The following is a 15,375-nucleotide window of genomic DNA, read 5'->3' on the forward strand; positions in this document are numbered from 1 at the left end:
CCCACACTCCAAAGATGTGCTGTATAGGCTGATTGGCCATGCTAAATTGACCCTAGTGTCAGGGGAATTAGGAGAGTAAATATGTGGGGTTACAGGAATAGGGCCTGGGTGGGATTGTGGTTGGTGCAGACTCGATGTGCCAAATGGCCTCCTTCTGCACTGTAGGGATTCTATGATTCTAAGTCATGGTGTGATCATTGACAAGATCATTGCAAAAGTGATTGCCCCTGCAGTCAGCACAGTAAATATTCAGTATTTCTCGGTGAATCTTGGGAACAGCAGCATGCAAAGTGCTACGTTCAAAAATGCATCTGATTGAATTTTGCGATTCTACACGAATGCTGATTTCCGTTCTTTAAGCATTGGCAGTGTATAAACGGGTAAAACTTTAATTATGATCTATGAATGTTAGACCTATTGGCATCACAAAGATTAGGAACTTCATTCAAATCAGCCAACATGATACTGTGCATTGCGCTAAAAAATAAAACTGTTTATAAAATATCACGTGCTTGCAGCGGAAATGTGAATTTCCACCAATATTGTGCGATTTTTAGATAATCAGGATAAATCCAAAGAGAAAATAGTGGCACTGGGGCTGGCAAATTCATTCAGCTTAAGTTAAGTGACCAACAATGGGCCACATGAAGCTAGACCTCATTACCACATAGTGGAAAGCTCATGCTAAATGGGTTCCTGGTTCCAGTTCAGGCCAACTACACAATGCAGGCTTGTCCAACGTGCAACCCAAGGGCCGAAGCCCCTTTCTGAGCCTTCTTTTATGATGCCATTCGGGGACAGACTGAAGGAAAAAGGAAGGGGCAGCCCGAGGGGATGGCAAATGAGTGTGGACAAATATGTCCATAAGTCTAGCGCACTCTCAAAATCAGGGTTCTCATTCGCCCTTAGGCATACCCACCATTATGCACACTTGTTACCTCACACAGTGGGTGAAGGTAGTCAGCCTGGGAATGAGTCGGAAACACATACTCTAGCCCAGGGGTCTCCAAACTACGGCTCGCGGGCCACATCCGGCCTACAGCAGGCTACATCTGGCCCGCAGCCAGTGGGGCGGGACGGGATTCCTGATGCCGAAAACACTCCCGCATCCGGAACCCCGCCACTGACTCAGGATCCGGACGCGGGGATGGAAGCCACAGGCCGGACATTTGCTCCCGCTCCGCGCGGTGTCTGATGGACCCATGGGAATCCCCGCCCTCCTTGCCGGCCTATTGTCCAATCAGAGCTGCTGTCCTGTGACTGACAGTTCATTAAACGAATCAGCAATTGAGACATCTGTTATCCAATTGCCGCTCTGCATTGACTGAGTGACAGCTGCTTTATCCAATCCGTAAGCTCCATCTGTCTGAAATGAGCGAGAACAATGACAATGATGGCGGCAATTCAGACCAATTCAGTTATGGAAGGAAAAAAGAAAAGAAAAGTGGACAGTGAGTGCCACCTGTTTAATGAAGAATGGGGTGTAAAGTACTTCTTTGTACAAGCAGGTGATAAAGCCTTGTGTGTCATATGCAGCGAAACTGTTGCAGTTTTGAAGGAGTACAATGTACGTCGGCACTATGAGACCAAACATGAACCAAGTTATTCCCAATTCACAGGAACACAGCGTTTGGAAAAATTTGAATCAATGCAACGCAGGTTGCTTTCCCAACAAGCTTTTTTTAAACGCAGAAGATAACTGAAGATGAAGCTTTAACCAGGGCCAGTTACAAACTAGCTTATGTGTTGGCTACAAGAGGAAAGCCATTCACCGATGGAGATCTCATCAAAGAGTGTATAATGGAAACAGTTAAAGAGTTATGCCCAGAAAAAGCAAATCTGTTCAAAATCATCAGTCTTGCGCCAAATACTGTTGCTCGTAGAATTGAGGATATAGGAAGTAATATATTTCATCAAATTGCAGACAAAGCAAGAAATTTTTAGTTGTATTCTCTCGCACTTGATGAATCGACTGATGTGAGTGACACATCGCAACTCCTAGTATTCATCCGTGGCGTCGACAGTGAATTTAATGTGACACAAGAATTAGCATCAGTGCATAGCATGCACAGCACAGTAACTGGAGAAGACATCTTCAAAGAATTGCAAAAAACTGTGTTAGAATATAACCTGGAGTGGAATAAACGGCAATGCGTGACAATTGATGGAGGAAGTGTTTTCATGTTGTGAAAAATTTCGTGAAGAAAGTGAAGCAGAATTTCCTTCTTCATTTGCAACAGAAATCATTAAGGACTTGCAAAAGCAATTTCAGGAACGATTTTCTGATCTTGATGGAAACACAGGTGAAATAAAGCTGTTTCAAAATCCATTTGGCTGCAATATTGAAACACTCCCAATTCAGTTTCAAATGGAAATTATTGATCTCCAATCAGATGACATGCTGAAAGACAAGTATAAAGAAGGAAATCTGTTCCAATTTTATAAATCTTTGCAGCCTGAGCAGTTTCCAAATTTGAAGCGATTTGCTTGTGGATTTGTATCAGTTTTTGGTACAACGTACCTGTGTGAACAAACATTTTCAAAAATGAAGTATGTCAAGTCCAAATATCGAGCAAATTTATCTGATGAGCATTTGAAGTCCATTCTAATAATTGGCTCCTCAAGCTTGAAACCTCAGTTCATCAATATTTTGAAATTAAAAAAGCAGTTCCATCATTCCCATTAATCTTGTGCAAAACTTCATGATTTGTTGGTTACGATTGAAAACTCCAATTGCCAGAATTGTGTAGAAAGGTGCCGACTGAATTTATTTTTGTTTGACCTTTATTAATGATTCAAGTTTATTTTGAATTTCTTTGCTTTGTTTTACTGAAGTTCTCTCTTGGGGCGTGTTTATTTTTCTTATTGTGTCTCACAAAATTGGGCAAATTCTCATTGAAGTAAACATTTGTAAAATTTCAGTAAATAAAATTAATTTAAAAATGAGTAGCCTGCTTTTCTCATCTGCAGTTAAGTAATTGATTATTTTGTCAGAGCATTTGCTAATGTTGGACATTTTTACTCATTATATATCATTTCTCAGTGTAAGCACGGCATTGTTTCTTTGTAATTGTCACATTTCTCTTTTGTTCTGAATCATATCATGCTGATTACAAAGATGATCCAAATAAAACTTATTCATTCATTTAAATTTTATTCATTCATTTATAAAACCAATTTTTTTTTTGGCCCCCGAAAATGTGTAAAATATACGATGTGGCCCTCGTACTGAAAAGTTTGGAGACCCCTGCTCTAGCCTACTTACCTTCATTTAATTATTTTTTGCTGAGCAACTGGTTTCTTTTTATACTCAGTTTTTAAAAAAATAATTTTTAATATTGTGCCAAACTTTATCTTTTCAAAATTTGCTCCTCAGCCTTTTGAGTGAGAAGTGTTTCGGAATGCCCCCTGTCCCCTCCTCCATGTAAAATGGTTGAAAAGCCTGGCATATAGCAGAATATATTGTTTGCATCCATTGCTCTTGCTAATAGCTGCTTCATAGTGCAACATTCTCTTACAAGGTGGCAAGTCTAACTGGGGAATGTCAACACCAAGATGAGACGCAGTTCATGACTCATTAGTCCAATGCTTACAAAGAAAGGCATTTGCGCATAGCTTATTAAGAATAATCTTCAAAAAGATGTTTTTACATGAAAGGCATCTCGCCCAAAGTCCCTCTCTCAGTCTTCAATCGGTGGAATAGTGAGCGATTATCTAACGTAGCCAATCAGATTGTTACATAGATTATTCTATAAGGAGCTGCAGGCAGATTGAAGTCACTTTTTATACTGCTTTAAACAGTCAAAATAGTTAATATATTCATTAAATGTGGTTACTGTTCTCTTTTATTGTGTCTTGTGTTGTTTCTGAGTTTCAACATTATTTTGTTCAGACATATAGTGAACAGTTGAGGCTACCTCATTGAATGTTTTTAAGGGAAGGATAGATAAATTTTTGAACAGTAAAGGAATTAAGGGTTATGGTGAGCGGGCGGGCAAGTGGAGCTGTGTCCACAAAAAGATCAGCCGTGATCTTATTGAATGGCGGAGCAGGCTCGAGGGGCCAGATGGCCTACTCCTGCTCCTAGTTCTTATGTTATGCTCTTATATTTACTAATAGAGTGTGTAGCCTGTACACAGAGGTCCGAGATGATGCAGAGCTATCCAGAGCCATGAAGCAATGTCATGCAATCTTGCATTCATTCTTAATGTCCAGGTTCTGCATATAGACAACAGCAAAATACTGCAGATGCTGGCCATTTGAAATAAACAGAGTAAATGCTGAAAACAACCAGCGAGAGAGAGGGTCAGGTTAAGTTTGTTAAAGATTAATTTTGCTTATGAAAATACTAGTGCCAATCCATACAGGAAAGATGTTGGGGAAGTCGGAATGGTTGTGTTCACAGAAATGTACCAAAGGATTTGCTTACAAAATGTAGTGAGTTGTCAATGGTGCTAAAAACAACAACGGGTGGCTTTGTAAAAAGAAAAACAAGTGCGATGTGAGTCTTATGCTGAGCAGCATGTGCAATCCCCAGGAGAGAGGAAGATATTTTAATGCAGTGAAGTCAGCTGTGAATTATCCTGGTTCTCCTTGGGCAACAAACAACTTGTATTCCATTACATTAACCATTCTACGTGTAAAATATCCACATTTAAAATATCTCAATGGTTTTATTTTCTAAATTTTTCAGCAGAGAGCTGAACAAAACCTTGCAATTCACAACAATGCACTGAAAACCAGTTAGAAGCCACCTCAGGCTGCTAGCTAAACCTTGGTAAGTGAGGTTTTCTCAAGTTGCCTGCACCAGAATTAAGAATGGACCAATCACACTGTTCCCATTTCCCCATGTGGAATTGGCCTCACTCCTCAACAGCTTATTTGCAACATATAAACCAAAAACCCAGCAGATTTCTCCCACCCTGGATCAAGTACACAGAATGTTATCACACTATTTGAGATTTTAATATGTATATATATATATATATTTGCATGTCATAGAGATATATTTCAAATAACGAAAAGCTTTTGCGCTCAGAATTACTTTCAATTGGACTGTCAGCACAAAGACAAACATTCTTTAACCACTCTCACACAATAATAAGCTAATCTGTACTCATTGCCTGCACCTGCACGAGAACAAATCCCAAAGAAATACAATTCATTATGAAAATTATCCTTTTCCATGTCCATCCAATTAAATGTACTTAATTCCTTACCTAATTCATTTCAGCACATAGTAAAAATGCAATACATTAAAAGGAGCTTTTGTGACAGAGCACTTAACATGGACTTGGCAACCGAAAGCTTCCAGTTATACAGTTCCTTTCAAATCCGTAGCTCATTACAAAGTGCTTTTATTGTCAAGGAGTCACCTTTATTGTGCAGTCAGATGCAGCATTCTCAGATAGCAATGAAACAAATGGTCAGGCAATCAGTTTTTGATGGTAATTGAAAGAAAAACATTAGTTTGGCCACTTGGGAAATAGCATCATGGAATTGTTTCTGATTATCTGAGTGTATCAGAACGATCGTACCTCCAACAATGCAGCACTCCCTGGTGTCAGTCTAAATCCAGTGCTCAAATCCCAAGTGGGACATGAAACCTCCAGACACAGAAAAATAGAGTGCCACTCATATTGTCACCATTGTGTCATAATTTAACTTGCTTTTTGTAAAGTAGAGCTTTGTTTGCAGTCACTCTCGAATGATTCAGTGGGTGGTGCATCACAACTCCCTTTAAGGTGGAGAAACGTGTTTGGAGCTGATGCGTGAGAAACCATAATGGTGGCCGACACACCCTTTCCTTTCTCCACATTTTCACGGTTGAACAGGAAAAAGTAGAGGAAGCAGTAAGCTGCAGCGGAACTTGCATATTTTGTGCCCAGGGACAGAAAGTGCTATTTTACCTGAATCTTTTAAATATCACACATAGAAACTCCACTGTGGAAGCTGTTTGCAATTGACAAACTGAGTTATTTCATGGCTGCATTCACGAGCTGGAAAGCAATAACATTTCCCAGAGTTATACACTGGCAAACTTTGAATGTCAGAACTATACATCTCAAAAGGGGGGGCAGCGGCATTGTGGTATTATCACTGGGCTAGCAATCCAGAGACCCAGGGTAATGCTCTGGGGCCCAGGTTCGAATCCCGCCACTACAGATGGTGAAATTAAAAGTCTAATGATGACCATGAAGCCATTCTCAATTGTCAAAAAAAAAACCCCACCGGGAAAAAAATCTGTCGTCCTTACCTGGTTGGGCCTACAATATGGGTGATGGGCAATAAACGCTGGCCCTGTCAGCGACACCTACATCCCATGAATGAATAAAAATAGTATAAAAACCAAAACTATTGTTAACTCTGCCTTGCTGCAAGATTCTGAATGGTTAAAAAGTCCCAATTCTTGAGTGATAGATTTCATCACAGATGCGATAGGCATATATTCGTAGCAGATGAAGCATCCCAGTGTTCGCATATGAACCTGCATTGTTTCCTCTTTGATCTTTTCTTCCCTCTCTCTCAACCACCTCTCTTCAGCCTTTTGGGCTGCTTGATGTACCTCATTCCCTGAGGGACACTTGTTGTCAGCCATATCATCTATTGATGTTAAATGTTTTCAAGTCCTGCTTTCAAATGTCTGCAAATTAACACCCTCACTGGCCCAATGGTTTTAAAGCATCAGTAAACTCTTTAAACAAAAGATTCTTGAGAAAATTCGCAACTTTCTCCAACATTAGTTACTAGGCAACCAGAGGCATCATTATTTAGGAAAAGTTATTAGACTTGGTAACTTATTCAAGTACTTTGATGTAAAAATTTAGTCTTCCACCTGATATCTAGAATACAGTCAAGACAGGAGTTGTGGAAATAGTTTTGTCTCTCCCACCTCTGTTATAGATAGTCCAGGTTTCACTGCTATCGAGAAGCATGGTCATAAAATCCATTCAGTCAACACATACATTGGTGCTCAATGTGAATTGCCTATTATTCAACACACACTTAGTTAATTGGCCTAATTTAGCTGCTGTCCTTCCAATGTGAGAGTTAGCTCACCATCCATAGAACCATAGAAACCATAGAAAATTACAGCTCAGAAACAGGCCTTTTGGCCCTTCTTGTCTGTGCCGAACCATTTTATGCCTAGTCCCACTGACCTGCACTTGGACCATATCCCTCCACACCCCTCTCATCCATGAACCCGTCCAAGTTTTTCTTAAATGTTAAAAGTGACCCCGCATTTACCACTTTATCTGGCAGCTCATTCCACACCCCCACCACTCTCTGTGTGAAGAAGCCCCCCCTAATATTCCCTTTAAACTTTTCTCCTTTCACCCTTAACCCATGCCCTCTGGTTTTTTTCTCCCCTAGCCTCAGCGGAAAAAGCCTGCTTGCATTCACTCTATCTATACCCATCAAAATCTTATACACCTCTATCAAATCTCCCCTCAATCTTCTACGCTCCAGGGAATAAAGTCCCAACCTATTCAATCTCTCTCTGTAACTCAGCTTCTCAAGTCCCGGCAACATCCTTGTGAACCTTCTCTGCACTCTTTCAATCTTATTTACATCCTTCCTGTAACTAGGTGACCAAAACTGTACACAATACTCCAAATTCGGCCTCACCAATGCCTTATATAACCTTACCATAACACTCCAACTTTTATACTCGATACTCCGATTTATAAAGGCCAATGTACCAAAGGCACTCTTTACGACCCTATCCACCTGTGACGTCACTTTTAGGGAATTCTGTACCTGTATTCCCAGATCCCTCTGTTCAACTGCACTCTTCAGAGTCCTACCATTTACCCTGTACGTTCTACTTTGATTTGTCCTTCCAAAGTGCAATATCTCACACTTGTCTGCGTTAAATTCCATTTGCCATTTTTCAGCCCATTTTTCTAGTTGGTCCAAATCCCTCTGCAAGCTTTGAAAACCTTCCTCACTGTCCACTACACCTCCAATCTTTGTATCATCAGCAAACCTGCTGATCCAATTGACCACATTATCATCCAGATCATTGATATAGATGACAAACAACAATGGACCCAACACCGATCCCTGCGGCACACCACTAGTCACAGGCCTCCACTCAGAGAAGCAATTCTCCACAACCACTCTCTGGCTTCTTCCATCGAGCCAGTGTCTTATCCAATTTACTACCTCCCCATGTATCCCTAGTTAAGTTATCCAGTACTGTTGATCCCACGTAGTAGAACTTGTGCACAATTTCTAATGTGATATTATGAACACTTCTGGAGCAATAAACACACCCACACTCAAAATCACCATCTCCTGCAGACTGATGATTAGCTCAAATTCGATTTGAAATCCTCAGTAGAAAATGAATATTTATTTGACTCATGTTTGCCTTTAGGGAACCTTGGTGTGATGTTACTGTTGATTAGAATGCTGAATGTAACTGTGAATATCAATAGTATTTGCTGGTTCCTTACCAAGGTCCATAAATGGCTCAGATATAGAAATGAACTGCTGAGTACTTTCCACGTTACAGGGTGTGCAGGCGGGATAGGAGGGGAGAGGGGATTAAAACTAAGTTTGCAATATTGGTTAAAGTCAAGAAACAATCATAGCTGTAAAGCCAGATGATAAACTGGGCAATCGTCATGAGGTCATATGGGTTGAAGTGAAGAACAAAGTAAGGGGACAATCACACTGCTGAGAGTATGAGGAAAATGGAAGGGCAAATATGCTGACAAGCTGCTGAGAAGCACAGCAACAAAAAGGCAGAAACAGTAGGAGGTTTCAAATCTGAATATTAAACTACTATAATAACAGGGTAAAAGGTATAGAGGGCACAAAATTCCTAAAGTGCTTTCATTAAACTTTTTATAGCCAGTACTTAACACACCCAATAAGAAAAGGGGCAGTTCTGGATTCAATTTCAGGGAATGAGTCTGGGCAGGTGGAAGGGATGTTAGTAGAAGTGCACTTGTCCGGCTTTAATTGTAATTCAGGTAGATTTGGTGTACGATAGAATCCCAATAGTACTATTCAGCCCATCAAGTCTGCACCAGCTCTCTGAAAGAACATCTTCCCCAGGCCCACATAGTCACCCAAGGCCGGAATCAAACCCAGATCCCTGGTGCTGTGAGGCAGCAGTGCTAACCACTGTGCCACCGTGTCGTCCGTGAAGTTATGGGAAAGGGTGAAGGATAAAGATAGACCAGAAGGAAAAGTGTGAAATTGGGGGAAGCCCAAACCAAAATGTAATTTGGTAAAGGTAGATAGGAAACAGCTACTTGTCGGCAAATCAATGTTAGATCAGCAGAAGGTATTCAGGGAGGACAGTGTGTGTTCAGAATAAATATTTCCCAGAAAGGAAAAAATCCAGAGTCCCCGATGTCAAAGAGCATAAAGTCTACTGTCCTTTTGGGAAGGAAATTTGTAGTCCTCACCTGGTCCAGACTACATGTGACTCCAGACATATCATTTTAGAGTTAACTATATTGCAATGTGGTTAACTCTAAAATGCCCTCTGAAATGGTCTACCAAGCCACTCAGTTGTACCAAACCACTAAAAATTCAATAAAATCCAATGAAACCGGACGGGGCATACAGCATTAACCGAGGGACTGGAACAACCGACAAACCCAGTTCTGTCAAGCTTGATCTCCTTACTAACATCTGGGGTCTTGTGGCAAAATTGGGAGAGCTGTCTAAGACTAATCAAGGAACAGTCTGATATATGTACACTCATGGAACCACATCTTACAGATAATGTCCCGGACATCGCCTTCTCCATCTCGAGGTATGTCCTGTTCCAACTGCAGGATAGACCCAGATCCAGCTAAGTGGTGTACAGTTGGAAGGGATTTGTCCTGGAAGCCCTCAATATTGAATCTGGACCCCATTAAGCCTCATGGCATCAGGTCAAACACGAACGAAACCTCTTGCTGATAACCACATCTACTCCCCCCCTCAACTGATGAATCAGTTCTCCTCTACGTTGAACAGCACCCAGAGGAAGCACCAAGGGTGCAGAATGTACCCTGGATGGGAGACTTCAATGTCAATTACCAAGAGTGTCTCAGTAACACTACCATTGATCGAGGAGGTCAGGTCTTAAAGGACATAGCTGCTAGACTGGGACTGTGGCAGTTGGTGAGGGAACAAACGAGAGAGAAAAACATTCTTGACTTCATCCTCACCAACCTGCCTGCCGCAGATGTATCTGTCCATGACAGTATTGGTAAGAGTTATCACCGCACAGTCCTTGAGGATACCTCCTTCATGTTGTGTGGTACTACCACCATGCTCAATGCGATAGACTTCGAACAGATCTAGCAACTCAAAACTGAGCATCCATGAGGTACTGTGGACCATCAGCAGCAGAATTGTACTCAACTACAATCTAACCTCATGGCCCCCCACTCTACTATTACCACCAAGCCAGGGGATCAACACTGATTCAATGAAGAGTGTAGGATGGCATGCCAGGAGCAACATCAGGCATACTTAAACATGAGATGTCAATCTGATGAAGCTACAACACAGGACTACTTGCATTGTCAAACAGCATAAACAGCAAGTGATAGACAGAACTAAGTGATCGACAGAGCTAAGTGATCCCACAACCAATGGATCAGATCTAAGCTCTGCAATCCTGCTGCATCCAGTCGTGAATTGTGGTGGACAATTAAACAACTCACTGAAGGAGAAGGCTCCACTAATATCCTCATTCACAATGATGGAAAACGCAGCACATCAGTACAAAAGATAAGACTATAACATTCACAAAAATCTTCAGCCAGACATGCCAAGTGGAAGGTCCATCTTGGCTTCCTCCAGAGGCTCCCAGCATCATTGATGTCAGTTCCACCTAAGTCAATTCATTTAACATGATGTCAAGAAATGGCTGAAGGCATTGGATGCTGCAAAGGCTTTGGGGCCCTGACAATATTCTGGCAACAGTACTGAAGACTTCTGTTCCAGAAGTTGCTACACCCAGCCAGGCTGTTTCAGTACAGCTACAACACTGGCATCTATCCACCAATGTGGAAAATTGCTCAGGTACGTCCCGCACACAAAAAGGACAAATCCATCCGAACCAATCACCGCCCCATCGGTCTACTCTTCTTCAGCAGTGAATTGATGGAAAGGGTTAACACCAGCACTATCAAGCGTCACTTGCTTTGGCAATAACCTGCTCACCTGCGCGCAGTGTGGATTCTACCAGGGTCACTCAGCTCCTGACATCATTATAGCCTTGGAACAAATACGGACCAAAGAGCTGAATGCCAGTGGTGAGGAGAGAGTGACAAACCTTGGTATCAAGTCAGCATTTGACTGAGGTGTGGCACCAAGGAGCCCTAGCAAAACTGGAGCCAATGGGAATCAGCGAGCAAACACTCTGCTGGTTGGAGTCATACCTGGTACAAAGGAAGATGGTTGTGGTTGTCTGAGCTCAATCATCTCAGCTCCGGGACATCTCTGCAAGGGCCCCTCAGGGCAGTGTCCTAGGCTCAACCATCTTTAGCTGCTTCATCAATGACCTTCCTTCCATCATAAGGACAGAAGTGGAGATGATTGCACAATGTTCAGCACCATTCACAACTCCTCAGATATGATGCATCTATGTCCAAATGCAGCAAGAACTAGACAATATCCAGGCTTGGGCTGACAAGTGGAAAGTAACATTCACACCACACAAGTGCCAAGCAATGACTATCCCCCACAAGAGAAGATCTAACCATTGCTCATGACATTCAATTGCATTACCATCGCTGAATCCCCCACTATCAACATCCTGGGGGTTACCATTGACCAGAAATTGAACCGGATTAGCCATATAAATATTGTGGCTACCAGGTAAGGCCATAGGCTAGAGATTCTGCAGCGAGAAACTTGCCTCCTAACTCCTCAAAGCCTGTCCACCACCTAAAAGACACAATTCAGGAGTGTAATGGAATACACGCCACTTCCCTGGATGAGTGCAGCTCCAAAACCACTCATGAAATTGGATACCATGAAAGACAAAGCAGCCTGCTTGATTGGCATCCCATCCACAAACATTCACTCCTTCCACCACCAATGAACAGTGGCAGCAATTTGGACCATCATCAAGATACTGCAGGAACTCACCAAGACTCCTTAAATAGCACCTTCCAACGTCACAGCTGCTACAATCTAGTAGGACAAGAGGAGCAGACACATGGGAATACTACTAACTGGAAGTTCTCCTCCAAGTCACTCAACGTCCTCACTCACCATTTCTATGTAAGGTAGCTCACCACCACCTTCTCAAGGGCAATTAGGGATAGGCAGTAAATGCTGGCTAGACAGGATGCCCACATCCCATAAATGAATTTTTAAAAAGGGAGCTGATGTCAGATACAGAGAGCTCAATACTGTAGAAAGCTGAGGGCATAAAAAAGTGCAGGTGAGAATTTTATTTTAAATTAGGAATGCAAAAAGACATAGAAAATTGCCAAGCTAAATCAAGGGAAACCCACAGTGATTTTATAAATGCATGATGTGCAAGAAGATAACTAAGGAAAGAGTTTGGCCAGAGACCAAAAAGAGAACCAGTGTGTGATGGCAAAAGACATGGACATGGCTCTTAATGAATACTTTGTGTGCCTTTTCAAAAGAAGCGAACAAAGCAGATACAGTAACTGAGGAGCAGTATAACATATCGGATGAAATAAAGGATGAGAGGAGAAAGACTACATATTCAAAATCTTTGTAAATAGATAAATTTATCAGATGAAATGCATCGCAGACTGATAAGAGAAGCAAGGAAGGAAATAATAGAAGCTCTGAACAAAATTTTTCAATCGCCTCTGGCTAGGGTATGGTGTCAGAAAATTAGCGGACCACTAACATTGTATCATAGAATTCCTACAGTGCAGAAAGAGGCCATTTGGCCCATCGAGTCTTCACCGACAACAATCCCACCCAGACCCGCTAATGCTCCTAATCTACACATCCCAGGACACTAAGGGGCAATTTAGCATGGCCAATCAACCTATCCCGTACATCTTTGGCATGTAGGAGGAAATCAGAGCACCCGGAGGAAACCCATGCAGACATGGGGAGAAAGTGCAAACTCCGCACAGACAGTGACCCCAGCTGGGAATCAAACCCCAGGTCCCTGGAGCTGTGAGGCAGCAGTGCTAACCACTGTGCCACCCCTGCAAACTCCACACAGTCACCCAAGGCCAGAACCGAATCCAAGTCCCTGGCACTATGAGACAGCAGTGCTAATCACTGTGCACCCCTTTAAAGACATCAGTGAACCAGATTTCTTTTTTTAAACAACAGTCGACAATCATCAGAGTTTTAATTCCGGATTTTTAAAATTTTATTTTATTTTCAGCATCTACCAAGATGGGATTTGAACCCGGGTCCCCAGATTACTACTCCAGTGACAATACCACTACGCCACCACCGACCCCATTGTTTTAAAAAATGTAGAAAGGTATAGATCAAGTAATTACAGATCAATCAGCCTGACCTCAGTGGTGGGAAAATTGTTGGAAAAATTTCTGAGGAATGATATAAATTATTTAGAAAGTCATGGATTAATAAAGGGGAGTTAGCATAAGTTTGTTGAGGGAAGTCACGTCTGATTAGGCTGACTGAATTGATGCCGACTAGAAGGAATTTGGCAAGGTTTCTGACAAGACAGACGAGTCAGGAAAGTACAAGTATATGGGACCGGAGGGAAAATGGCAAGTTAGATCGACAATTGGCTCAGCGCCAAGAAGCAACGGTCAAAGGGTGTTTTTGTGATTGGAAGGCTGTTTCCAATAGGGTTCCACAGGCTCAGCACTGGGTCCCTTGTTTTTTGTGGTATATGTAAATGATTTAGGCTTAAATGTGGAGATATGTTTAAAGCGTTTACAGATCATAGAAAAATTAGCTATATATTGACAGTGAGGAAGAAAGCAGTAGACTGCCGGAAGGCATCAATAGATGGTCAGGTGGGAAGGAATATACCAAATGGCGTTTCATCCAGCTAAGTTTCAGGTAATGCATTTCGGGATGGAAAACAGGACAAGGATATTAATATTAAATGGTAGGATATTGAAAAGTATAGAGGAGCAGAGGGGCCTTGAAGCACATATTCACAGATCCCTTTTGGAGCAGGACAGATGGATGAGGTGTCAAGGTAGCATATAGGATACTTTTAATAAACAAGGTACAGAATAAAATAGGTCACACTAGAATGGTATAAAGCACTAGCTTGAACACAGCAAGAGTTGCGTACACAGATCTGATCACCACATTAAAATAAGGATGTGGTCATACTAGAGGGTGCAGAAGAAATTTCTGACGATATTGCCAGGAATGGGGAATTTTAGCTATGAGTAAAGGATGGATCAGCAGAGCTACTTTGGAGCAGAGGAAGCGGACAGGAGATTTAATTGAGGTGTATAAAATCATGAGAGGCCTAGATAAAGTGGATAGGAAGGACATATTTTCCTTAGCAAAAAAGGTCAATAAACAGGAGGAATAGATTTCAAACCATTGACAGAAGGACCACAGGGGAGTTGAGAATTTTTTTCATCCATTATGATGTGTATTTGAATTCACTACCTGAAGATGCAGAAACTCTCATTACATTTAAAGAATACTAGGAGAGGAATCTACAGGTCATGAACCATGAGCTCAAAAGTAGGGCAAGCTTGGACAATTCCTCTTTTTGGCTGGCACCAGCCTGATAGGTTGATTGGCCTCCTGATGTGTTATAGAACATAGAACAGTACAGCACAGAACAGGCCCTTCGGCCCACGATGTTGTGCCGAGCTTTATCTGAAACCAAGATCAAGCTATCCCACTCCCTATCATCCTGGTGTGCTCCATGTGCCTATCCAATAACCGCTTAAATGTTCCGCTTAAATGTTCCTAAAGTTTCTGACTCCACTATCACTGCAGGTTGTAGATTTTTCTTTCATGTGTGTTTCTCAATGGTGTCAACTTTCTGAGGAACTCTTTTCCATAAAACTTTACCTGCGTAGAATTGACATGTGATTAACATCTTCAAGTTAGTTCCCAGGGGATAATGCTTACGGCTACTTCCAGTACTTGACAGAAAAATAACATCTCAACTATTTTCCACTTCTGAAAAGATCTATAACTCAATTAAATGTGGATAAAACTTGTAACTCACTAATCTATGTCACTCAATGTGCCGCACACTGAACATGCAATAAAATTCACCATATACTATTAGATCCCGCAGGTACAAATCAGTATAAATTTTACATATTGTCTTCCATATACTCAGGATATCCAAAAACACTTCAAAGCTAATGAATTGCTTTTCTTTTGAAGTACAGTCAATGTTATGTAGACAATTTACTCAAGCCATAGGAGTTAAATGCAGAATCGCTTTTTGTT

The 15,375-nt window shown here is 41.6% G+C and overlaps 1 protein-coding gene across 5 annotated transcripts in view; it reads right to left on the minus strand.

Moving 5' to 3' along the window:
- The window catches only part of LOC144504557 (unconventional myosin-VI), a 226,968-nt gene that overhangs the window by 126,323 nt on the left and 85,270 nt on the right, over positions 1-15,375 (minus strand). The window lies entirely within an intron of this gene.

The sequence above is a fragment of the Mustelus asterias genome, chromosome 15 (assembly GCF_964213995.1).
Source record: "Mustelus asterias chromosome 15, sMusAst1.hap1.1, whole genome shotgun sequence".
Lineage (NCBI taxonomy): Eukaryota > Metazoa > Chordata > Chondrichthyes > Carcharhiniformes > Triakidae > Mustelus > Mustelus asterias.